General features: G+C 39.3%; 2 long non-coding RNA genes across 3 annotated transcripts in view; one reads left to right on the forward strand and one right to left on the reverse strand.

The window, feature by feature from the left end:
- LOC134807125 (uncharacterized) overlaps positions 1–26,906 on the forward strand; it is a 38,705-nt gene extending 11,799 nt beyond the window's left edge. Inside the window, exons 3-6 of one of the 2 annotated variants that reach the window (XR_010146774.1) lie at positions 11,646–11,802; positions 14,838–15,276; positions 18,283–18,463; positions 25,731–26,906. This is a non-coding gene — a long non-coding RNA (uncharacterized LOC134807125). Of the gene's footprint in view, positions 1–11,645; positions 11,803–14,594; positions 14,800–14,837; positions 15,277–18,282; positions 18,464–25,730 lie in introns of both variants that reach the window. The other variant, XR_010146773.1, reaches the window with a different exon arrangement.
- LOC129136242 (uncharacterized) lies at positions 353–15,173 on the reverse strand. The gene is made up of 3 exons (XR_008537654.2): positions 14,993–15,173; positions 4,637–4,769; positions 353–898 (listed from the first exon to the last, which is right to left on the reverse strand). It is a non-coding gene; the product is annotated as an uncharacterized LOC129136242 (long non-coding RNA).
- Positions 26,907–27,160: the final 254 nt, after the last annotated feature.

Here is a 27,160-nt window from a genome sequence, read left to right on the forward strand (position 1 = left end):
GAAATGTAGTCAGTGGAATGTCAATAACGAAGTGATTTGATACGACCACCACCTATTAAAAGAAATACACAAACAAGCTCTTCAATTACAGGAAATTGGACATTGTTCCTTTTTCTCTTTGAACTTGTATTCCAATTTTATTTCTCCATAGGTTTTATCTTAATGTAATCTTTACTCAAAACATTCTTATTGATTGTTTCATAATTCCTTCTGTGAAGGAAATACATAAATTGAAAGCAAAATATTTTAATTTTGCCCATGCAGCTCTAAGTGTTACATTTTTCTATATTGGATTGTCATTATAATTACTATTTGTACAAGGCTGATCCCAATAACACACATATACAATTTTATATTTAGCAAATAAAAATATGCAGTTTGATTTGAAATTCCTATCCTAATAAGATAGATGAAATTTTTTTATTAGTTCATACAATTAACACATAGTTAACAGAATGCAGTAAGTGTATCATCAAACCTATTATTGACAACTTTTTAAAATGTAGGCTTTGAGAAAGTTTGAAGTATTACAGAATTTCGCTGACGTATTCGAAACGTTTTCTGAATTAGATAAAAATATCAATCATCCGTTATTTAAAAAATGTAGTCTACCAGCTGACAAGTTGATTAGGTTCTCTTTGAAACCAGATAATCAGAATTACAGAGAGGCTGTGTTATCCATTTATTGGAGTCTCTAGAATGTCTGTATTGTGGGTTGATCATGTATGGTTTGCTCATTGTCTTCATGGAGCTTTATCTCGAGTTCCTCTGTGATATTATAAAGCTTGCAGAGACGGCCACATCTTCCTTCTTTTTCCATCCTCTCTTTCTCCTCATCACCCTCTTCTTTTTCTTTTTATGTTTTAGCTCCACTTGATATTTTTCTAAAATGCTTCCGCTGTTAAGCATTTAATAAAGTGTCACGTATCTCAAGCATATGATAGGTTAAGCAGCTCATAAAAGAGAATTACACTTAAAAAAATCTTTATAGAAAAACATGCATTAGTGTTCTTGTTGATAAGTTCCAGCAGTGATGCTACAATATATCATATTCACTCTAAAAATATTATCTTCAGTCTATTATTTAATGTGAAAATCAATTTGTTGGCTTGGACCAAAGCAGAGATTCTTGTTATATTCACAGCATGGAACTATTTTAACGACTGTTAAAAGCCCTCCCATGGGAAGCAACCATGTAGCTAAATTCTATGGCATCATCCACAAAAACCATTCTATCTAGATATAACTTTTCTATCAACCAGAGACTTCAACCCGACTTCACATGAAAGTGGCCCAGCTAGTCTTCAAATGCCTCGTGTTAGTATTGTGGTGTGTCCCACATCTGCACTACTGTGGGTCTGGCCAGGGGCAGCCAGCCCATCCTCCCAAGGTGAGGATGATTGGAAAGATTCGGTTTGGCTCTGAGGGGATTGAAAAAGGCTTCTCATCTCTCCTTTTTCTTTTTTTTTTCATTGAGTCTAACATCCATATCCCTCCAACCATAACCACTTGGGAAGTATTTTTTTCTCTTATTTTGCCAGATCTTTATTCTTGAATTGCATATTACCTGAAATAAATATGTCTTATGTCCTCATTTTTGTTGCTTTTCTTATTTAAAGAGATCCATACTTTAATAATTTTGCCTTTACTTTAAAAAAAAAAGGAGTTTAACACAGTATAATCTATTTGGGGGAATTGTAATGCATTTTTAAATAGCTATAAAACAGTAAAGTAAAAAGATAGAGTGAAGTAACTCCATTTTCTCCATATATTTTTTGAAAGTGAACCAGTACCTAGTCATAAATGTTACTTTGCACTGTGGATTGATTCCATTTTGTAGGGCCAGAAACACACATTTTTGAGGACCCCCTTTAAGATGACAAAATACTGAAAGCATAGGCCAGGCACGTGGCTCACGCCTGTAATCCCAGCACTTTGGGAGCCCAAGGCAGGCAGATCACCTGAGGTCAGGAGTTCGAGACCAGCCTCGCCAACATGGTGAAATCCAGTCTCTACTAAAAATATAAAAAATTAGCCAAGCATTGTGATGCATGCCTTTAGTTTAAGCTACTCGGGAGGCTGAGGCAAGAGAATCATTTGAACCTGGGAGGCAGAGGTTGCAGTAAGCAAAGATCATGCCACTGCACTCCAGCCTGGGCTACAAAACAAGACTACATCACACACAAAAAAAGTATAAAATAAATTATAAAGTGAAATTTTATTTAGAAAGAAAAATAAATCAAACACATTGCAATCTTTATAAAAGTATACAAATATGACAATATTACAAATTTCAGCAAAGTAACATAATTTTGTAAAAATTAGCTGCCTTACCTAACCGAAGAATTTTAAAAAATTGTTAGAATTCTAATTGAGCAGCTTCTCAAGTGCAAAAGTTTATTGTATCTTTATTTAATTAAATTAATAGTAAAATTTAATTTTTCTGAAGAATATAATATTTTAAAATTAATAGTTTCAAAAAAGTCTTTTAGTTTTATAACTTATTATTGGTAATGGCATGTAAATTTAAGGCTGTTGTTCAATTTGTGAAACCTTCTATCAAAAAACTTATACTACAAGTAAAATATCAGTTATCTGTTATAAAAATACATAATTTATAAGATTACAAGGACTTTCAAGATTTTTTAAAAAGTTTTCATTTACTTACCATTAATTAGATTGATTAATGTGACTCATTAACCCATTTATCAAAAACATCCCATTTCTGGTGGCCTAATATGTTTCATTTTAACTTAGTGCCTGTATTTTATGTAAATTCAGCAAGATTTTAAATCTTTTCACAGTGGGTGTCTATGATCCCCTCCTCTTTCTTCTTATTATTATCAAATAATTCTACAGCCTTTTCGTGGCTTCTCCTTGAAATTTATTTCTCAGCTGCAATAAATTACTGCTTTTGGTTTGATCTGAAAAAATGGGTTTTACATTTTAGTCTCATTGTCAGATGGTAAAGTATTTTATTCTCAACACATATCTTTTTATTTTGTTTTATATTCCATTAATATTGTGCCTGTATTTCTCTCATGTTCTATTTAATAAATACACTTAAAATGGTTGAAACATGACCATTCTATGTGTATAAATAAGGAGCTCATAATTTCCAATTTCATTGCAACTTTCCAAAACATCCTTCAAATTAGATTATAATGGTACATTCAGGCTTTATGTATCTTTCAAATAAACGTATTCCATCTTATTTGTGTTTGTCTTTCTCTTTTAAGTATTAAATATATATTGTATATCTGGGAGTCCTTAAAACACTGCGAAACCCAATTTCTAAGGCTTGAATACTGTAGTGAGCAGGCCATTTTGTGATACTTAGTCTAAAGAAAAATTCAACTGTTCACGTGCGTTTTTAAATCTAGGAGACAACCTCAAAATGAAAACACAAACTTGCAAAATGCTGAAGAGTTCGACACCTTCAGATGCTATTAAAGGGGTTACTTTCTAAACAAGATTGAGAAGCTGAGCTGGGCATACCATGGCCTGCTACACCTGGCATCCTGATGTCAAGTATTTGACATGGTTGTAGAGGGGCACACTTCCGAGGCATTCCTCTGTTATTGCTTGGGTGAGCAATCGCTTATTAGATTTGACAAAGAGCCATGCACTTATATCCTAGTAAAACTCAAACTGAAAGTACCTCTAACTCAGTCTTCCTTCAGCTGGATCCAAAAATGCCTTAAACTTTATAGCTTCACGGTAAAAGTGCCTTTGTTACATCGTGTCCCCCGTTAAAACCCAGAGGCTGACAAAGTCATACGGTTTAGGAACTACGGCCTCAAAACTCATAAACAAGCTGTGATGAGGCCCAAATCATCATTTCTTTTATTCTCAAGGATCTTAGGGGTTTCAGATTAATGATATCACTGCCGGAACAAAATACCAGACTAGGGGGTTGCTTAAACAACATAAATTTACTTTCTTATAGCTCTATAGCCTGAGAAATCCAAGGTCGAGGTGCCTGATAATTTGGATCCTGGGGAGGGCTCTCTTCCTGGCTTGGAAATGGCTGCTTTCTTGCTGTGTTCTCATGTGGTGGAGAAAGAGGGAGTGAGCTCTCTGGGGTCTCACAGGGACACTAATTCTGCTGGATCAGGGCTCCACCTTATTCATTAATTTAACCTTAGTTACTTCCTTATTCCAAGTAGTTACATAGGGGATTAGGGCTTCGACATATGAATTTTTGTGGGGGCAGGGAATTCTGTTTAATCCATACCCCCATGCATATCATAAACGTCTGTAATAGAACACTCTAAAGCCAAATTAGAGATATTCCAGTTTATAAAAATTTGATTAAAATTTATTTCCTTGGCTGGGCATGGTGGCTCATGGCTGTAATCCCAGTGTCTTGCAAAGGTGAGGTGGAAGAATTGCTAGAGCCTAGGAGTTTGAGGCCAACATGGACAACATAGCAGGATCCTGTCTCTACAAAAAGCTTTTAAAAAATTAGCTAAGTATGGTGGCACACATGTGTAGTTCTAGCTACTTGGGAAGATGACTTGAACCCAGGAGTTTGAGGCTGCAGTGAGCTGTAATCCTGCCACTGTATTCCAGCCTGGGCAACAGAACAAAATCCTGTCTCTAAAAAAATAAAAGAAAAAAATAGAATTCTTACCTTGGTTAGAAAAAAAAAAGTATCCTCTTGCATGCAAAATACACTCAACTCACTCTCTTTCCAAATCTCGTTGGTGTTGTTACTGAAGTTCAACTGCTTAGGTTCAGCCTCTCTTGATCTGAAGACCTATGAGCTAGAAGAACAACACAATGGTAATGTATAATGGTGCAAGGGGCACAAAATAACCGCCATGGTACATTTCCATTTACAACACAAGCATATGGCAGCTACTGCTCCATAGCAGTTCTGAAATTTCCCAGGACACATACTGGTGCTTCCTTAAGCAGGTCTCAAGCTGTGTGAGTAATTCCACATGCCTTCTCTCTGCCTTCTTGGATCTTCTGAGTCATCTTTTCTTCCCCCCATGAAATGTGGCCAGTGCTCCAATCCGAGTAGTTTCCTCAGCTGCTTTTTACTTATAGAAATTTATGGGTCTTAAGAAGCCATTTCTTTTTGAACTGACTCTTTCGTTTTCAGTCAAAGCTAGTGGTTCATCTGCTGCTACACTTGTCTTGAAAAATTGTGTGGGTCTCCCATGAACCTTATTGTAGTGTATTCCATCTTACCAAAGCCATACCTAGAAATGTCTTTAAGATAACCCATTTTGACCTTGGCATCCTGTCTAAACTACTGAGGAACAATAGTCTTATGCTCCTTAAAAGCTTTATTGTTTGAGTGAGTGATTTTCTCAGACTTCAACTAGATTTTTCTGAGGCTTTAAAAAGAATTTGAAAACCACACCTGGCTTCAACTTTTTGCCATGTGTTTCTGACAGTACTCTGGGTTTTCTCTTTGCCTGGGAGTCATTTCTTAATTTTATCATTATTTATCATCAGGGGAGGCTGATAATTTTCAAAATTAAGGAGTCCTTGTTTCTTTTTTGGTATCTGTTCTTCCTTTAGTTGATCTCTGTCTTCTTCCAAGAAGCAGCCCAATAGCATTTTGAAAACTCTACCTGGAAATTTTAGCCAATCACCAGATTTATTAGGTGCATTTTCTATTTTTCACATTACTGCAAGTGCAAATATTGGTAAACTTTCTGCCACTATGTGACAAGGATCCAGTTTTCTTCCATTTTCAACAACATTTTCTTCACTTTACATTAAGCCTTCCCCTGTAGCCTTCTCATAGCAACCAGCAGATATTTATTTTCGGTGTTTTCAAGGCTCCTCTGGTTGTCACTTACACGTTCCTCAATATTTTCCCAACTCCTCACTGCTTGTGCATCTATTTGTGCTACCAAAATCTACAATAGTTATCTCTTGCTGCATTAAAAAAATCACCTCAACATGGAGAGGTTTAAAGTTTTAATGCAATTATTATCCTCTCAGTTTCTAAGAATCAGGAGTTCAAGATCAAGGTAATTGGAGTCTCTCAAGACATTGCAGTTCAGGAGGCCACTGGGGGATTCAGGACCTGAAGACCTTACTGGGGGTGGAGGATCAGCCCCCAGGGTAGCTCCTCCCATGGTGGCCAATGTGTGGTGGTTGTTGGCAAGAGGCCCAGTTTCTTCCCACACTGGATTGCCCTTATGGCTTAGCCATGGTCTTCCCCAGACTGTGTTATCCAAGAGAGAACAACGTGAAAGTGACAGCATTGCTGTGGCCTCACTTCAAAAGCCACTTTCACCTCTGCCAGACTCTATTCACTGGAAGCAGGTCACTCAGTCCGGCTCACTTTCAGAGGAAAGGAAAATTAGACTTGGAAAGGACAAGTGTCAAAGAATTTGTATGTGCATTTTCAAACCACGGCACCGTAGCTACATGATTTGTGGAACTGGCAAGTCTCTAGGGAGGACGAGATTCAAAAATGATTTGAGCAGGCACCTGCCACCAGTGCTCTGTGATTCTCATGGATTTGCCAAACCCCATGGAACATCTTTATCCTCATGATCATTTCCCTCATGATGATGAAATGGCTGCAAAATTCCCAGGAATTGCATTTGCATCCCGTGCTATCCAGAGGAAGAGAAAGAACTTTTCTCCTAGAAGTCCCAGTGACACTGGAGAAATAGAACCTTGGCAGGAGACAGAATGATGCTTAGTTGTTTCTGGTCAGGGAACATATACGATGCCTTGAGTAACAAATATATGAACTGTTTACTGTCATCTTTAGGGGGGTCTTATACGGTGAAAACATATTTAATCTTAATTTGTAATGTAAAAATGCAGACAACCTGACTCTACAGTCCTATTTCATAAGGCTGCACTGTGTCTATGTGCTAATAGTCAATTGTAAGGATGAAGATTTTTGTCTGTTTGGCCCACTGTGCAGCAGCAGAGCCAAGAACAAGGCCTGACACAGAAGCAAAAGAGGTGTTGAAATATTCAATAAAGGAAAAGGTATCCATAGATAATAACCATTGCATGAACCCAGAAGCAGCATCTCTGGTACAAATAAGTTGTTGATTATTGGCGACTATCAGCCTGTTGATCACTATGAGCCAGGGCACGTTCAGCATTGGTCTCTCTGGTCCTGCTCTTCTCGTGGACATTATTTACAGTTCTTCCAGCTCCAGGCTTCCTACCTCCTTCCCCTGCGAAGCCCTCTGTGCACCTTATCTTTCTGGAGCAACGAATACAGACACTTCCTTCTCTGCAATAGGAGGAAGTGATTGCATGTGTTGGGACCCTTTGCCAATTGCCAAGAATTTCTAATTCTGTCCCTTTCATTCATCAGTAAGAAATATGAAAAGTAGCAGCACCTTCTGAGCATTTTCTGAACATTAATAACAAATTAGCCTGTTGATGAGGTCACGTTGGTCCACTTGTATTTGGTAAATGAGTATTTTTTAAGAAAAATAAATAAATAACAGGAATATATTGCTTGAGAGTACCTCTGTGATTCAGAAATATCTGGAGTTTCTGGAGGAAACATGAAATCATATTTCTTTCCCATTTGTTGAGCTTTCTAAGGAGGAAGGAAGTGACAAAATTTGGAAAGTTCAGAAAACATTAAAATAAAAATCATCCAATTGTTCCAATGCATGAAAGAAAAGGAACAAAACTAAAATTTTCATCTTTTGATTGTCACTATGAAACACTAATTAGGAGGGAAGTGAAACCAATCCTAGTGTTGGGATACGACAGGTCAAATTCCATTTATAAGAAAAAAAAAAAAAAAAACTTAGCATATCAATCCCTAAGGGTCTCCTTTAAAAAAGACAGAAGTTTCCATACTAGTCTATGGATCAAGCTCAAGTAATTTCTTTTCATTGTCGGAATTCTGATCAACCAATCTGTTCCCAGTTTCCCTGAGGTCTCTCTCCTTGATTCGTGAACAGTGTCTCTTCCTCGTGCCTCTTCCCACCATCTTTCCTCCATGAGTGTCTGTGTCTTAAGCTCTTCTTACAAGGACACCAGTCATACTGGACTGGGGCCCATCCTAATGACCTTATCTTACCTTAATTACCTGTAAAGACCTTACCTCCAAATATAGTCACACTCTGAGGTGTTAAGGATGAGGACCTTTAACACATGGATTTTGGGGAACATGGTTAATTCAGTCCATAACACCAAAAATTATTTTAAATCAGAGTTCTTTGAAAGTGAAAGACAATCTCTTGTTTGAGTCCCCTACCCCACCTCTCTAACCAGGTATGGAGTTTTAGTAAGCCTGTCCTCGTGTATCCCACATGGACCAGAGGTGACTGGACACACTGTAAACAGCATACTTTACTCATGAAGAAGTGCAGCAGCCAGAAGAGGCTGTGGGAAACATTACATCCCTGCGGAACTAGGTCACTTTGGATGAAATATTTATTTTCCATTTTTTCCACCTTCGGAGACATGGAACATTTTTTTTCCTGTTTTTTGTTGGTTTGCTTTTTTTTTCTTTCAGATGTTGAGGTTCTAAAATTTTAAATATCCTTAGCTTAGCTTAGCCAATAGAAAAAAAAGTTTGTTTTTTTTGTTTTTGAGATGGAGTCTTGCTCTGTCACCCAGGCTGGAGTGCAGTGGTGCAGTCTCGGCTCACTACAAGCTCTGCTTACTGGGTTCAAGCGATCCTCATGCCTCAGCCTCTCCTGTAGCTGGGATTACAGGTGCCTGCCACCACAGCTGGCTAATTTTTGTATTTACAGTAGAGACCGGGTTTCACCAGGTTGACCAAGCTGGTCTTGAACTTCTGACCTCAGGTGATCTGTCCACCTCGACCTCCCAAAGCACTGGGATTACAGGCGTGAGCCACTATGCCTGGCACAAAAGTTCCTTTTGAGATCAAAGAAGATAATGGCTTGTCATTAAAATTGTATTTTTTGCATTGAAAAAAAAAAAAAAACTGCTACCATGGATGGAAAACATTCGAATCCCCTTTCCACCCTCACGAAGTATTCAGATGAGGGAAGCAGGCTGGGTATGGGACATCTAAGTTAGAGTAGATTCTGGCTCTGTTGAGACTTTTTCATATTACAATAGCTCTGAGCTTCTGGAAACTTAGGCTAAGGGACCTGATTTTCTAAGACTGCATGTTCTAAATAACAGATAAAACAGCTGAGTCTCCATTTAGCCTGGTCACTTGTGTCTCTTCCGTTTCTTCTTAGGAAATGCAAAATGGTGGTGCTCTAACAAATAGGAAGCATTTTAGAAAGCATAGCTACTCTCAATGCATTAACTAGCAAGATGGAAATAAATACACGCAGCTTGTATCTTCTGATAAAACTCTATGACAGAGAGAAGGGAGCAGGCCTGGGTGCATAGGGAAGTGACACCTCCTGAGCAGCCAGGGTGTCTGATGCTGCCTGAATGTCCGGTGGTCACATGTGATTGGCTCAGGAAAGTCCCAGAATATTTTAGGGTATTTAAGATTTTGACTGGCAAGTAAATTTTTAATAACGTTATTTTCTTACGTGCAGCAAATCATCTTTTGTTTTTTAAAGCATGCCCTTTTAGAAAATAGCAGTTCACTTAAAACTGAACTCATGGCTGGGCGCCGTGGCTCACGCCTGTAATCCCAGCACTTTGGGAAACCGAGGCGGGTCGATCACCTGAGGTCAGGAGTTCGAGATCAGCCTGGTGAAAGTGCAAAATTCCGTCTCAAAAAACAAAAACAAAAATAAACAAACAAGCAAACAAAAAAAAACCTGAACTCACATGACAGATTCGAAATATAGATTCTCAAAATAATTATTAGATATTTCCACTCCGAGGAAGACTATTGCTCTCACCGATGTTTGCATCTTCTTATTTGAAGGGTGACTTTATAGTATCCAAATAAATTGGCTCAAAAAAAGATGAACGTTTAAATCTAAGCTTCCTTTCTGCAGATCTGTATACTACATCATTTTAGGTTATTTCTTACTTTTTGTGTTTTAAGAAACAAATTGGGGTGTAGTGTCTTACTAAGCTATTTGGACTTGTTCCTACAAATACTTATGTAAGAGTTCACCAAAAAGAGAATTTATAGGGAGCGCTGCCAGCCTCCAACATTGCAATGTAGAAAAACAGAGTTACAAGTGAAACTGGTCCTTGCCCTTTGTTTTCACTCTTCTGTTTAATTAGGGGAGGCATAGCTGTGGATAATTTATATTCAGTATCATGCACCCTATTAATTATCTTTTTATTCCCAACAAGGCCTTCAGACAACACTCCCGCACTGGGTTTATGAGAGTAACCCCCACCTTCCCAGGAAGTTGGAAGCATTGCCCCAGCCTTTCCAGAAGCTCTGCCTGCCGTTAGCTTGGATCATGAAAATTGGCTCGGCCAGGAGAATACATTATAAGGCCCCAAACCGCGCCAAATCTTAAGGCCTCAGAGCATAAAGATAAACTGATTTACAATTATTTTCATTAAAATGTCATTTTAGGTATATGAATGAACAAGACCCTGGTAAATATTTACTATCTATTCTGCACTATAAAAAGTAGGGAAAGAAAGACTCACCTACTTTCAAGTTGTATTCAGTATCTGGGAAGATAATTTTAAAAGGAAATCTTTAAAAGACCTTATCTATAGAGGGATGTTTTGGGCTCTGAGCCCCCTGAGAATAAAGGCTGGGTTTGTCTTGTTGACAGCTGGAACCCAACCTGTGAGATACCAGCTAGCACACAGTAAGCATCTGATAGATAACTGTTGGGTGGAGGTTGTTGATGGAATCCTAATAAACAGACCATTACTTTTTTTTTTTTTTTTTTTTTTTTTGAGACAGAATCTCGTTCTTTCGCCCAGGCTGGAGTGCAATGGTGTAATCTCAACTCACTGCAACTTCCACCTCCTGGGTTCAAGTGATTCTCCTGCCTCAGCCTCCCTAGTAGCTGGGATTACAGGTGCCCGCCACCACGCCCGGCTAATTTTTGTATTTTTAGTAGAGACAGGGTTTCGCCATGTTGGTCAGGCTGGTCTCAAACTCCTGACCTCAGGTGATCCACCTGCCTCGGCCTCCCAAAGTGCTGGGATTACAGGAGGGAGTCACAGTACCCAGCCCAAGAGACTATTACTCTTTACAGTTCTGATCTGTAAGTCTTGACTATCACTCTTTACAGTTCTGATCTGAGAGTGGTATGATTGTTGGCAACTTCTAGCTGAGAGTGGTATGATTGTCGGCAACTTTTGGAAGAAGGATCTGGAGAAGATGTGAAATTCTGTATGAGATATTTGTTGTTTTGCAGATTAACCTAACACAGAATGATACGGAAGTATGTTTTATTTAAAATCAAATGGTAAGTATATAGGTAATGGGGAATTTTCAAAGTAACCAAAGATTCCTTTAGGATTCTGCTGATGATTTGTGACCAGAGCCTCTGCTTCCTTTCCCTTTAAGTACGGCAGACTAAACAGACCCAAATAGAGTGATTTATTGATTCCATGGAAAGAATTAAAATCACATATTCCAAGCAAAAAATATCTTTATCATTATGCTAACCACTAAGTTGTGTTATTTCCCCTCACATGATACTCTGAGTGTGTCTTTTTGGTGGAGTGTGCAACTGTCATACCTAGATCATTGCAACACTTTCCCAGATGAATGACCTAACATGGACTCTCCATATTCTTTTTCATTCTATGCACTACAGCCAGACTAATCTTCCTTAGAAATTACTTTCATCTGTCTCCTTGCTCAAGCATTTCCGAAAGCTCAGTGCACTGCACTACGTCAGCCTCTGTGTCCTCCAGGATCTGATCCTGCTATTCTGGAGAACAAACTCCTCCCACCATCCAAGTGCCCCTCAGGTCAGTATGATTTATTCCTGGACTCATCTGACCTTGGCCCAAGAGGGCCTTAGTTGCAATACACTGTCCTATCTCCTCTTCTTATCCAGAGCAATATGGTCCACTTAGGCAATTTGGTCCAGAAGGTCTCCCTGAATCCTGACACCCCAGCTGTCAGTGTTACTTCTCTTTGAGTCCTTAATCCTTCAAGTTCACAGTCATAAAACCTGGATTCATCTTTACCCTCTACTTGTTTCATGAATGTGAGCCTTGGGACCTACGTAAACGGTGAACTCTTAGAAGGCTAAGACCGTGATATTTTGTCTCTTCAATAACACTGATCAAGATAGCAACAAAACAAAAGCTATGACAAAAAAAGAGGTACTTTTAAAACTCTTGGCTTGATACTCAGAAATTACATATTTAACCAATCTTTGACCAATATTCTCAGTAACCTAAAACAGTCTAAATTCAACAACGGGGAAACCAAAAAACTGAACACAAATGCATTGATTTTACAGCCTTGTTTAGGGTTTTTGTAGGCATAGAAATAATATGACATTACATAAGGGTATGGATTTCAGGGATAGAGATCAGTCACCAGCACACCGGGGAACACGTTTTGTCTCATTCCATGATCTATCAAAGAGCTGTTAGAAATCCTAGGGCGAGCACACGGCTGGTGGCCATTCACTGCAAGGAAGGAGAACTGTTCTCTTATTTTTACATGCCAACATCTAATTATGAGAACATTAGCCATTTCACTTATAGAAATCTGTAGATAGTCTTATTTTATTCTCTAATCACAAGTAATATTTCCCATGGTATTAACAGAGTCAAATTAACTATGATTGCATTCTCACAGCCTGGGAGCTAGACTCCACTCGGGACATCTTTGACGGTGCTGGATAAGAGCTGCTTATTCATTCTGCCTTCAACTATTGTCTGCTATTTTGTAAAGTTTCACCGAAAGATTTGAACGTGGTTTTGGAAATGAAACACCTCCATGCTCAAGCTTGAAAGTTTTCAATACGTGCATATGAACTGAGAACAGGGAGCCTAGGAGAGGCTGAGGATGAGGAAGAATGGGCGGTGTCTTCTGTGATCGAGTTTCCTTAGCGGGGCATTTGTTCCTGGGGGCAGAATTTAGGCACCAGATCAGACTTCTCTACAGAATCAGCTAAGCTGGCTGAGCTGATCTTGAGTAAAGTAAATGATGAATTTGTGGATGAGAATCAGCAAATCTAGTCCTACCACTTCATTCCTACTAATCCTTGGCTGGGCTGGGAGGACTTTGTGTGGTAGGGAAACCCATTGCCATGGTCCTAATCCTCACATCCTGGATGTGCATGGTGCATGCGGCTGCCTTGCCTGGAACATGTGTTCATAGACTGTTCCACATCCTTGGAAAGTTAAGGGGGCTTTACCTAGAGTCTTGTGCCATCTGGATGTCTTCCTCTGACTTGCTTCTCTTTAATGAAATTCATGACATGTGAAGTAGTGACCGCCGATTGATGCCAAACAGCAATTTGGGCCTCATTACTGACAATGTTTGTAAAAGCACAAAGTGAACCATTGTGGAAAATTAAGGGAAATGGTACTTATTACGTAATAATAAGAAACTTACACATTATTTTTATTTGGTGGAGATACTTTGGAGGGATTTGTATGAGTTAAAATCACATTTTTCCCTTGACCGGTCTTAATCACACTCCAAGTCTTTGCACTTTCTCATGTTGTCACAGAAGCATCACAGTCATCACTGGAGCAGGCAGGGATTGCTATCCCCATTTTACAGATGATGAGACTGAGATGTGAAGCTCTTTATGAGCATCATAACAACTAGCACTTACTGAGTGCTTATAACACGGGAGGCATTATTCAGAATGCTTATGGGTATCAACTAATGAATGTAATCCCAAGGTCAAACTACGAGGTAGGTTCTAGTATTATTTCCATTTTGTAGATGAGAAATTGAGGCACAGAGAGTCTGAGCAACTTGCCTGTGGTCACACAGCTAATAACTGGAACCTAGTTATTCTGTCTTCGGAGCTTCCATTTTAACCACTTTGCTATGCTGTCTTTGTCATTACAGTTCTATAACTAATACTCACTTGCACTTGTCTGTTTATACATCTGCCCTTCCTTTACAGAATTTGAGCTTCTTGAAGGAGATCATTTGTTTCATTCACATTTTAAAATTTTGGTGTTGACATAGTATCCCGGCAAAAGGCTGGTTTTCAATCTGTGCTCACTTGAATATATAAGAATAATTAATCTGCTGCTGGTTTCCTACGAATAAACATTCATGCTACAACTTGAAATCAGCCTTTTGACTTTTAATGCTTTTGAAATGTGATTTCAAGGTTTATATTTTCTGTCTAAAATAGGTCAAATTGTTTTTTGAACAATGTATTCCTTGTCTCAATTCCAACTGTGAGTATGGGTCAGTTTTCTGGAATGGTCAAGAATAGTTTGACCACACACAAATGTTCACAAGCAAATGGAAATTTGTTTCTAACTTTCCCTTTGCCAAATCACATGCGACACTGTCAGTCCAGACCCTCCTTTTACTTCCTGCTCTCGTTTTCCTCCCCAGCTCCCAGCCTATCTGCTCGAGCTTCTGTGTCCTAAATAACTTGGGAGTTACCAGTCTTCTTTAAGGATCTGGTGTTCTAAAAGGTTTCTAAAGAATTTTATGAGGTTTTTATTACTTAATTGACAAGAATTTATTAGCTAGAGTGGCAAGTAAATAAGGACGTCTTAAAAACAAAAAGTTGTTTTACTTCCCATTTCACTTTCTCTCTCTCTAGCTGTTTTCCTTCACTAATATTTCCAAAACACACGACAACAGTTGGCATCGCTCGCATATAAACAGCTCTTCCATGTCACTGAGAAAACGAGCAAGATCCAGGGAGGAAAAATGGATACAGGATATAAATAGAAAATCCTCAAAACAGGAATTTCAAAATGTCAACAAACAGGCAAAACTTTCTTTCAACAGCACTATTATGACTGGTATGTTTCACTTGCTTTTTTTTTTTCTTTTTCCCCAGCAAATTGCTCAAATGTCGGTGTGCTCTCATGAACAGAAACGATGGCACAGTGGGTCCTGCTCAAGACTTCCTCTCAATTATTCATAGGTCTTGGGGGTTTTTTGTCTGAATATCAGGCAAAGAGGAAGGACAGCTACGATGGAGGAGTCTCCTACCTCCCTTGTGGTCGTCACTGTAGTGCTCAGTTGAATGGTGTGTCCATTGGGGTTGGAGTCCCCATCCTGTTCTGGGTCCTGGCCCCCCACAGGCTCCAGGGACATAACCCTTCCAGTTCAGGATCATGTGCTCGGGCACTGTTCCCTGAGGTGGGACTCTGGGCTGTAGCAGCTGCTTTTGAAGCATGTTCCAGCTGCAACCACGTGCTTGGACGACACCAGCTCTTCCCACATACTCTTCCCCAGCTCTTGTGTTGAGTTTGGCTTCCACCTTCCTTCAGCTGGTAAGGTTCTCTGTTTCTCTTTGATGTGTGGGTTTCAAATCTTGGTCATAATCCCTTCACCTGCCATGCTCTGTTCTACCTTGAATGGGCTTTCATATTTTGAATTCTGGACCAGAGATGGGTTCTTGATACGCATCTTTTCCAGAAAATTTTGCATTGCTTTTGCAAGCAAGCCTGAGCCAACAGCAGAACTCTGCATCGCGCTGTGTTTCAGGGTGGGAAAGCCTTGGCCGCAGGGTAGGGAGTCTCATTCAATATCTGCTGTGGTGACACTGTCTCCCGCCACATAGAGAAGCTGCCAGCATAATGTTACATATGCTGCATGGTTGCACCCACTTATACTGGCAATCAAAACTACATGAATTACTGCAACAAAGAAAGTATTTTTGTCTATTGAATGATCCAAAATTACAAAAAAAAAAGTGAAAAAGTGGCTACACTTATGCATCATTTATGGGAGTGTAAATTATATATATATATAATATATAATTTTATATATATATATATATATATATATATATTAAACAGGGTCTCACTATGTTGCCCAAGCCATTCTGGAGCTCCTGTGCTTAAGTGATCCTCCTGCCTCAGCCTCCCAAGTAACTGGAATTATAAATGTGAGCCACTGTGCCCAGCAATTACAAAATTTTTGGAATGCAATTGGGAAGTACAGCTGAAAAACTTCAGCAACGTGGGCTGTTTGATTGTACAATCGCACTTCTTGGAATTTATCCTACGGAAATCAGTAGTCAAGTTCACAAAAACTGACAATAGCCATTACAGAGAAGCAGAAGAAAGGGAAATAAAAACATTCAAACCTACCAACAGGAGATTGGACAAATAAATCATGTTATAACTATACAATGGGCTATTATGTAACCATTAAAATGATCATCTATTCTAGATCTATACTTATTGCCATATAATAATAACCATAATATATAGTTATTTGATAAAAGAAGGTACTACATGTGAGGTAGTATATCTCATTTCTATTAGAAAAAACTACACACAAACACAAACATCGAAGAAAGGGATCTGGGAAGAGAAGACAAGAAGCTCCCGGTGCATTGCTCGGGAGAAACACAACCTATGTCGTCAGTAACTAATTCCCAGGGCGACATCATTGGCAATTTCACTTATTTATGTTTTTCAATATTGATTATATACATATATATATACACATATTTAACCAAGATATTATAAGATTATTTTTATTTTTTTGATTACCATTTGTGTGATTGTGGTTCCCAAGTGCCAGGCTCCACAGAAAGTTTTACAATCATTTACAGCTGAAGTCTCAAAACTGCCTCAGGTCAGAATCACCGCGATTCTGTGCTTTTATAAATGAGGCATACAAGTTCATAAAACTAGTGACCAGTGGAGCTGGTATTTGAACCCTGACCGTCTTGTATGATCATGAATTATTCTCATAGTCAGAAAAAGAGATGATAAAAATCTACTTATTGAAAAAGAAGAAAAGAAAGTATTTCTCTCATCTTCATAACACTGGACAATACTTAACCTCTTTATTCATAAAATATTAAACAAATGCAAAGTGAAACAAGAGGTTGCTATTTTTTTTTTTTTTTTTTTTTGCTTTTTGTTTTCTCTTTCCACCCAGAGTCTGGAGTATTTCATAGTTAATTTTCTGGTTATTAAAGATATCATCAAGCCAAACATTCTTTCATTACAAGGGATAATCAGCTGATTTCTGTGTTTTTCTTCTCTGTGAGAAACATGCCCACAGAAACTGTTCTTTCCAAATCTACTCATGGACATATCAAAAAGAAGGTCTGCTCCCCTGTTGATGCAAGAGGCCCAAGAGTCCGAATGGCAGACCTGATCAAGTGGGCTTGATCACAGGGGCCTGGCTGCTACGAATGCTTGGTGGTGTCCATAGATTGCAGAGGTAGACAGTGTTTGTGTTAGTCTGTTCTCATACTGCTATAAAGATACTACCCAGACTGGCTAATTTATAAACAAAGGAGGTTTAATTGACTCAGAGTTCTGCATGCTCGGGAGGCCTCAGGAAACTTACTGTCATGATGGAAGGGGAAGTAGGTACCTTCCTCACAAGGCGGCAGAAGAGAGTGTGTGTGCGAAGGAGGAACTGTCAAACGCTTATAAAACCATCAGGGATCTAGTGCAAACTCACTCGCTATCACGAGAACAGCATGGGGGAAACTACCTCCATGATCCAATCACCTGCCTCCCTGGACAGGTGGGAATTACAATTCAAGATGAGATTTGGGTGGAAACACAGAACCAAACCGTATCAATGTTGATTAGCTATTGGGCAAATCCATGGCAGAAAACTTACTATAAAAACCAGATATTCACAACATTTCCAGCTGCACAGAGAACACTGACAGATGCATGAAAGAAATGTTTTCTGCCACCACGAGCTTTCTGCCATTCTGGAAATAAATAACATACACAGAACACACACAAATACACATGAAATACTATCTCATTATTCCTCCCAGAAAATCTTAAGGCTCATATCCACACACATACATGCATGCACACACATACACTGTTGCTGGACTGTCAAAAAGTAATTTAGGATCAGAGTTCCACCACTCTCACACCCACAATAAAGGACAAAGTCAGATGTAGGCTGAGCCCCAAAGCTGCCTTCATCTCCAGGGAATCTCAGATGACAGTGGAGGGTCTGTGGGAGGAGAGGCCAAGGCTCAGAACCACCAGGCGGGGTCAGAAGGAGACTTCGATGGCTGCACCTTCCGCATGAGAGTGAACTAGAAATAAACACACCTGACAGAAGGGAACACCAGAAAGATGTGCATTCCATCATCCTGGCCCTGAGTGTAGGGAAATGAATCAACAAAGCACTCCTGATCATAACCAGAACATGGCCCTCACATCAAATTGTAATGCTGTCCGAATAAATTTTCAGCAAAATTTTTGGTCCAGTAAACCTTGAAGACAATTTTGAAGTTTAAAATGATATGCTTAAAAGAAGCAAATACAAATGTTTTCTAGAGAAATAGACCTAGAACACAGCCTCAGATAATTCTCACGGTGGGAGGTTTCAAAGATGATGAAAAACATCATGATACCAGACACAACACCTCAAGGAAGAAGGCACAGTGAGTGAGACACAGCAGACACGACTGACTGCAGAACCAATCCTGCACACTCTTAGACACTGGAATTGTCTAAGGTATGATACAGCTATAGTATATTATATAATGTTATATATAATATAAATGTATCATATACATAAATACTATGTTTATTTATAATATTACTTGTAAATAATTTATAATTAAAATATTTATAAAGGTACTATCATATATTACCATTATAAATTGTTATAATTATATACCATATAATTATATATTCTTATAAATTATTATCATTATGAATTATATTACTGTTACAAATGATATATTTATGTAATTATATATTATAAATAATAAAAGGTAACATGTGTATATTATATACATGCTTCATAAAGTTAAATAGAGGAATTGACTAAAAAATGTAAGCAAATAATTACGACTCTACAAAACAGCCAAGCAAATTTGAAAGGAAAACACCAAGTGGAATTTCGTTTTTCTTTTTCTTTTTTTTTGAGAAGAAGTCTTGCTCTGTTGCCAGGCTGGAGTGCAGTGGTGTGATCTCAGCTCACTGCAACCTCTGCCTCCTGGGTTCAAGTGATTCTCCTGCCTCAGCCTCCCAAGTAGCTGGGACTATATATGTGCATCACCACACCCAGCTAATTTTTTTTGTATTTTTAGTAGATACGGGGTTTCACCATGTTGGCCAAATCGGTCTCGATCACTTGACCTTGTATTCCACCCACCTCGGCCTCCCAAAGTGCTAGGATTACAGGCATGAGCCACCGTGCCCAGCCCCAGGTAGGATTTTCAGAAATGATAAATAAAGTGTCTGAAGTTAAAAAATAATAATTCAGTTTCAATTATGAATTACACAGTTGAAGAGACAATTAGTGAATTGGAAAGTAAATCTGATATAATGATATAAATTGTAGTAATAAAGCAAGTAAAATTAAAGAGGTGTGATGAAGAAGGCGAGTTCTAAAATTCATCTACTCAGATTTCCAAAAGAGAGAATTTGAGTAGTTAATATGTAAGGAGTTTCCAGATTTGTTGAAAGACGCCTATTCTGAAGTCGAATATCAAGTAGGATACAGTAAAAAGAAAAATCAACAGCTATATTACTCAAAATACAATTTCAAACAAACAGCAGTTACTTAAAGCCCTTAGTGAGAAAATACAGATTAATTTCAAAGGAATCACAATAAGAACTAATGTTTCTTCCCAGATGCAACAAGGGAAATCAAAAAAGACTTGAAATTACTTCCTATTTGTGTTGAAAAATATCAATAGTCAACCTGATTTTATGTTCACTAAAACTGTTTTTCAAGAATGAGTGTAAAATTAAGACATAAAATCTGAGAGTTGCCAAAGGAACCTAAATAAAGAAAAATTTCAGTTTATGGAATTTAAACGTTATAATTAAGATACAGGGCACAAATGTTATAGACATTCAACATGCATAGACCTTTGCGTTGTAATGGAGAAGGGAAGAGATGGTGATTAAATTTTGACTTCTGTATGGGAACTGTTAAATAATACTAAACACTAACATAATAGAAATAGGGACTGTAAATTCAACTTGGTGGAAAGTTTTTAAATGTAGGGAGAGGAAAAAAGCCTCTAAATTCAAAAAACGCCAAGAAGGAGGAAAAGTCCAAAAGAATGATAGCAGGCATGAGAAGAATAGAAAGCACAATATGAGATAGTAAAATAAAAGTCAAATATGTCAGCAATCCAAAAGGTTCTGATGGAAGAACAGGCTGAGCTTCTGTAAGGAAGAGAAGAGGAGTGGATTTCTCCCTCTCTGGAGAGTCCCCACGAGTGGATATAGGCTTGTGGACGGCCCTGCACACTCTTCTCTCGGCCTGCTTCACTGGCTCTAAGGTGCCTTTTCAGCTGTGACCATACCTGGGTCTGCAGGAACGGGTGAAGGTGGACACCTAGGAGCTCCTTTCTCAGACTGAGACCCAGTCACCCCCAGCAGCCTGCGCACCTTTGCTCCATTCTACTTCCCCCTGCTCACTCATACGTAGCTACGAGCACTCCCAGGACACACTCAGCTCAGGGAAGGACCTGGGAGAAGGTTCTATGAGTAGAAGGAAGACGTGGAGAATGGAAACTGTAGGCAATTAGCACTCTTCCCTTCAACATTAAATGGGAATAGACGCAACATTCTGGTTGAAAAGCAAATATTTTCATACTGGATTAAAAAATATCTAGCTAAATGCTATTTACGAGAGACACATCCAAATTACAAGAATTTAGAAAATTTGGCAGTTAAAAGAATTTTTCTTCTTGTAAACTGATTATCTATCTATATCTATCACTGTTATAAACTGATATACATATATAAATGTTATGTAAATACACACACTTGTACACATATGCGTGTACACACAGACAAACAAAGGAAAGCTGATTTAATCCTCTTATTATTAGGCAAAAGAGACTTAAAGGCAGAAACCACTACTAAAGATAAAGAGAGACGATCATTATATAACACAAATGTTTCAATTTTCTCAAGGAAAATAGAACTAAGCTTACATACACTTACTAATAAGGTTTCAAAAGCAAATATTAGCAAAACAAGGAAAAATAGAGTTCAGCATTTTATTAGGGAATATTTAATAGAATGGGCTTGCTTCACACTTTCTAGCTGTGTGACATCGGGACGTTTCTTGAGTTGTCTATGACTCATAATGGCAAAATGGTACAATAAGATAAATACCTCCTAACGTATTAAATAAAACAGTGAGGATAATGTACTTAGCAAAGTATCTAGTGTGCAGGAAATAGTCCATCAAAATTCAATACTGTTATTATAACATTTTTGATGAAAGTGGTAATAAGATAAAGCAATATTAGAGAAAAAAGACTTGAATTACTTTTGCACCAACCCATAGCAAATAATAATTTTTTCATTTCTGATTGCTGCTATGATCACAGAAAAAAACAGAGCCATGAGGAAACATGAAAAACAAATAAAGAGCTATCTGATAGTGGAGGCTATTGCTCTATTTCCCTTGGAGGCAAAACAGATTTTCAAAACAATTCTTCTTTTCCTCCAAATTCTCCAACTTTTATTTTTAAATATACGTACTGCTATGAAACCCACATATTATTTTCTGCCTGAGTAATATTTTGAAATGCAAGCGACCATTTTGCTATTGACTCATTATGCTGCAGTTTTTTCGATCTATGTGAACATGTGTAGAAAGCTATGAAAACAGAAAGCACAGCATCACCAAAGGCAAAATAGAACCCACGGTTGGTATTGGATAGCGTTGCCTATATGATCAAAAATGTGTCTTCGATTAAGTGTGAAACGTTTATTCTGGTCAATGGGTTCCCAATTTAGTGTAAACATATAATTCTATGCTGATTCCTCTGGTTAGAGCCATAGTATATCAATGTGGTCTTCTAGACGCCTTTGCGTTTACTTTGAGTATAGACATGATTGGGCTCGAGCTAAACTCAGTCGTCTTTGGTTTGGTTGCATGCGGAGCCAGTGCTATCCATGCCACTCAGCTTCAGATTGTTTCTAAGTATCCCTGAAAAACATCAGGCACACACAGAACCACTATCTTACCCTTGGGGTTTGTCAACTCACAGCCCTACTGCTTTACACAAAGAAGGTGGTTAAACATGCATTTCTTTTAAAGGCATATTTGGTCCCTCTAAAACAGCGCAATAAAATTGCACAATCTAAAGGAAGGAACAGTTTGTTTTGCCCTTTTTATTGCCAGTTAAATGCCAGAAGACTCTTAAAGTAACAGCAACCCGTGTAAAGGGAAAAAAAAAAAAGCAAATAAAATTTTTATGAGTTAAAAATAAACCTAATGCTCTTTCCTCTTCCATAGTTTTACAAAACTTTCTATACCTTTTGGCATAAGGAACTGCATATAATATATAATATTTTTGCTCTGCAAATACCAGCAAGGCATCATATAAAATTATAGCTGTAGGAATGGAGATGCTGTAAAACCAAACAGGGAAACAGAACATTTTCATACAGAGTAACACAGTTGATGTTATTTTCACTCTAACAAAGCAAAATTTATTGTAAGAGTAAAAGAGGCTGGGTGTGGTGGATCACGCCTATAATCCCAGCACCTTGGGAGGCCGAGGTGGGCAGATCACTCAAGGTCAGGAGTTCAAGACCAGCCTGGGCAACATGGTGAAACCCTGTCTCTACTAAAAACACAAAAATTAGCCAGGTGTGGTGGCTCATGCCTGTAATCCCAGTTACTCAGGAGACTGAGGCAGGTGAATTTCTTGAACCCAGGAGGCAGAAGTTGCAGTGAGCCAAGATCATGCCACTGTACTCCAGGCTGGGCCACAGAGCAAGACTCTGTGTTTAAAAAAAAAAAAAAAAAGTGGCGTTGGCTGTATGCTTTATTTTGCTTGTATAAAACCTCTTAAAAATAGCATTCATTATAAGTGGCTCTTATTTTTAAACAGAGCAGTTGCTGCTTCTGTTCTGTGTCTGATTTAACACCTGAACGCCATGTGACCCTTTTCAGGCATTTTAGCTGTAATGGTGCATTGGAGTCATCTGGAAGCCCAAGGGATTCTGATCCAATTGGCCTGAGGTGCCTCCGGGGTCTTTTCTTCCAGGAGTTTTCAAAGCTCCCCAGGTGACTGACGGGTAGCCAAAGTTGAGAACCACAAGTTAGATGACATCTAACCACAGCTTAGATGAGCAGGGATGCACAAAGTCGGTGGTAATGTGGAACGCCCGCCAAGAGGAAGCTACACTTCAGTCGTTAATGTCTAGTCTCCGTCCTGTTGCCCTGAGTTTAACTAGCTGTGATGCTACTCTTGACCCCCTGGCCCAGGGCACCACCCTCCTTCCACCAACCCTAAATTTCACCTGAAGGGACCAGTATAACGATGGTTTGGGAGTGGCGAGACAGGAACAGGGGAAAGGGACGCTTTTGATTTCCATTTTTTCCCATCTTAAATGCTGACATATGCTCCAGAAAGTTTGTGTTGGTCTCCAAACACCAGCCAGGAGGGTTGCTTTAGCGTCGATGGCCTTGAGTTTGTTTGTTTCATTTTGTGGGTCCAGCATATCTTCTTTCGTGCATCAACAATTGTGTATAGCTTGCCTTAGGCTGAGCAGCAGGAGTGACAGACTTTTTTGGGGGGCAGGGGGCATGCATCGAGGAAGAAGGGGAACCAGGAAGAAGGGAAGGAGCCTGCAGAGGGGGTTTGGCTGGCATCACTTAGGCTAACCTTACCCAGGGCCAAAGATGTGGCACAGGCTGGCACAGAGTTGGAAGCTGATGCATGTTCATTATTTACTCTCAGCTAACGTCCAATGCAGCTGCTAACATCCAGCACAGCTCGGCAAATCAAGCTGGCCAGAGATGGAAAATATTCTTTTCAAAACTTGATGGAATGCTAAGGGTGTCCCGGCATATTATCTGGAAAAATGTCATGGAAGGACTAGAAATTAAGCTGGATAAGGAAGACCTGATCCCTCCAGTTTAGAAACCTTACCTATTCAAAATAAGAGCTGCTGTTTCCTGTTGGATTCATAGACTATAATAATAATTTGTAATAATTTAGTTATAGTAATAGTTTCTTGTTACTATATAAATTGGTGATAATTTGCTGGTAAACAGTAATTTTGTATTAGATACTAATAATTAATTCATATTATGGTAAATCTAGAAATTACTAAATTTTGTAAATAATAAAAACTGAACCCCAAATTAGAACAGTGATGACAAAAGTAATAACGATAATCACAACAGTGTATATAATATATATATATATATATGTTTCCACATATAACTATATGGCGTTATCTTTATTATTCAGTTGCTCATGTATTTATCTGACTGTTTATTAATTACCTGGCTTCTAGGTGTTAAGCACTTTGTTATATGTTAAGTATACAACAATAAAGAAACAGGGTCTCCATCCTCAGTAATTTGGTAGACTAGTGAGAGACAGGCATTAAACAATTAAAAATTCAAGGGTATATATTATGGCAAAAATGTGTTAAGGAAAAGAACCGTGACATGAGATAATTTATCCAAATTCCTACTTGGGTTCCAGTGATCTGAGGATACCCTTTAAGACCTTTAAGAAAATGACATTTAAACAGAATCTTGAATGATGGGCAAGAATCATTTTGGTTAAGAAATGGAAGGAGTTCATTTTATGCAGGAAGGGGAATGTGCAATGAGGTAAAAATACTTCCTGAAGAAGGAGCACTGACACATGCAGGCATGTGCAGGCACACCCACAACACGCCCTCACACATGACAGTCCAGCACGCAGTGTGCATAGACAGTCACGCTGGTGTCTGGCCCCCTCCCAGAATCTATGAAGATAGGACAAACTAACTGGGTGCCAAGGACCACAACTTTCAAAAACAAGAGCAGGGAAGTGCTGAGCGTCTGGGCAAATAAGTCTAGACTCTGATCTTGAAGATATGAATTCATTTCAGAACATTTGCTTGGACTATCTCCTTGTGCTTGCATAATCTTGCCTACACCACGATGTGCTAAGTTTAGACGTTCCTCCAGTCTTCCAGCAGGCAGTATGGCAGAGAGGGAGGGAACGGGCTCAGCCCAGGGCTCCCCAGTTCTGCTACCACCAGGGAGAGGGAGGGGCATTGTTCTTACTGGAGAAAGTGCCAAGACTTGAACCAAATGTTTATATTGTGTTTTTGAATTTCTGCTTGGGGAAGAGACAGCCTACCAATGACTTCAAGAAAATATGTTGGCTCTTTTTCTGCAAAAAACCTTTCTGGGTTTTATGGCAAATAGAAGAAACGTCTCTCTTTAGTCATTGAGCCACTTTGTCGTGATTTTTTTTCTAAAGTATGTTGAAAGTCATGTGGATATTCTTCTAGGTGTTGTGAGCTGTGCTATTTTCCTGCAATGTGGAGTTTCTCTCATTCCAAGAACAGGGCGATAATCTGTTATTGGAAGATGAATAATGTAGTTTCTTGACCAGGAGAAGGGGAGCAAGATGTTACTGAAGCAGTTTACAGTTGAGCCAAACTGCATGTTCCCTGAGTCACTTCATTCATGTTGTTTTATTTTGATTGATGGTGTATGAATTTTTTTTAACAGCTTTGACCTTTGTCCAAATGCTTCTAACTGATCCTCATCCTGAATCTACAGTGAGGCCATCAGCTGTGTCTCCCCTCCCTGTCCCTTCTCCTTCCTGTCTTTCCACAAGCCCTTCCTGCTGAATCTAGCCCTAAATCTGGTTTTGTATTTTTATCCATGGCAGACCTTAGATTATTTCTGGTTGGGATTATTGGGATTATTTCTAAATATGCTGGAATTTCTGCTTTTGTTGTGTCCATCCCAGCGTTGATTTAGATTTTCCTCATTTTAGCATCAGAACGGACACGATTGCTAAGAATTCCTTCAGATCTGCCCATGGCGTGGAGCCACTTCTTCAACGTTCCAGAGCCTAAACCCTGCGAATCATGGGTTGCTGGCTGGCAGACGCTTCTCTTGAGAGTTGATAGTGTCCTTGGGCCAACACTCAACCAAGGAGCCCTGCGGTGAGATCACCTGTCACTCTAAGGAGAGAAACTGATTCCTACAGAACAGAGCTGGGCTGCAGTGGCCTCAGGGCAATAATGTCACAGGCCTTTGAACGCATTCAACAAAACTCCCAGTCTCTGGTTAACAAGCAAATGCGCCTGAAAGAATGGGACAGATAATGACAGGTGAATGCCCCCCGACCTGTGTGGCCAATGGCCCGGCAGGACTGGCATTACTCCAAAATTGTCAGAAATGCAGGCTCTCAGGCCCCGCCCCACCACCCAAACCAGAAACCATGTGGACAAGATCTCCAGGTGATTCAAATGCACAATAGGCCTGCATGAGTAATGCATATCAAGAAATCTTCGCTTCTCTTAACTACCTAGGGGGACACCAAGGGAACCTCCTAGAAGAAGTCATGGATGGGATGGGGCTGGATGCCACCCCCTCAAAGGAGCACAGACCTGCTGGCCCCCCTCCCTCCCTCTGCAGCCCAAGCTCATGAGCTGTGGGGAGTGGGAGCAGGGGGTCCCTCCCACATCCTCAGGAAGAAGCCACCATGTCATTGGGAGCCTGTGTTACACATCAGTGTGTGAGGAAAGAATCTGGAAACAACTGACTAAGAGGATGGCATGATCTCAGCTCACTACAACCTCTGCTTCCTGGGTTTGAGCGATTCTCCTGCCACAGCCTCCCGAGTAGCTGGGATTACAGGCGTGTACCAACACACCCGGCTAATTTTTTGCATTTGGAGATGGAGTTTCACTCTATTGGCCAGGCTGGTCACAAACTCCTCAACTCAAGTGATCCACCCACCTTGGCCTCCCAAAATGCTGAGATTACAGGCGTGAGCCACCACTCCCAGCCAGGTAGTGACAGTTTTTAGAGGCTCTGGGTGCTTGGCCCTTGCCTTAAACTGAATGCTTTAAAAGGCCTTTGATCTCTGTCAATAAAATTGCAAGTGTGTACACACATTTGACTTAACAATCATAATAATAAAACCTAATGAACAGTCAAGACATTTTTTAAAAAGACATTTTGCTTGAAAGGCTTCTCATCTGATCATAGAACAACAGTGGCTGAGAGCTGGGGAATCATGTCTGTTTCTGTCCCCGAGCAAGTGCCTGCCATATCACATGAGAAGGCATATCCATCGCTCAGGGGGTCTCCTGCCTCCTGCTGCCCTCAGCTGTTTTGATCTATTCTGGTCATCTAGGGACTTGGCTGAAACTAGAAGGCAGACACAGTCTGAGAATTATTTTATCCCTTTATCAT

The sequence above is a fragment of the Pan troglodytes genome, chromosome 8, assembly GCF_028858775.2.
Source record: "Pan troglodytes isolate AG18354 chromosome 8, NHGRI_mPanTro3-v2.0_pri, whole genome shotgun sequence".
Taxonomy (NCBI): Eukaryota; Metazoa; Chordata; class Mammalia; order Primates; family Hominidae; genus Pan; species Pan troglodytes.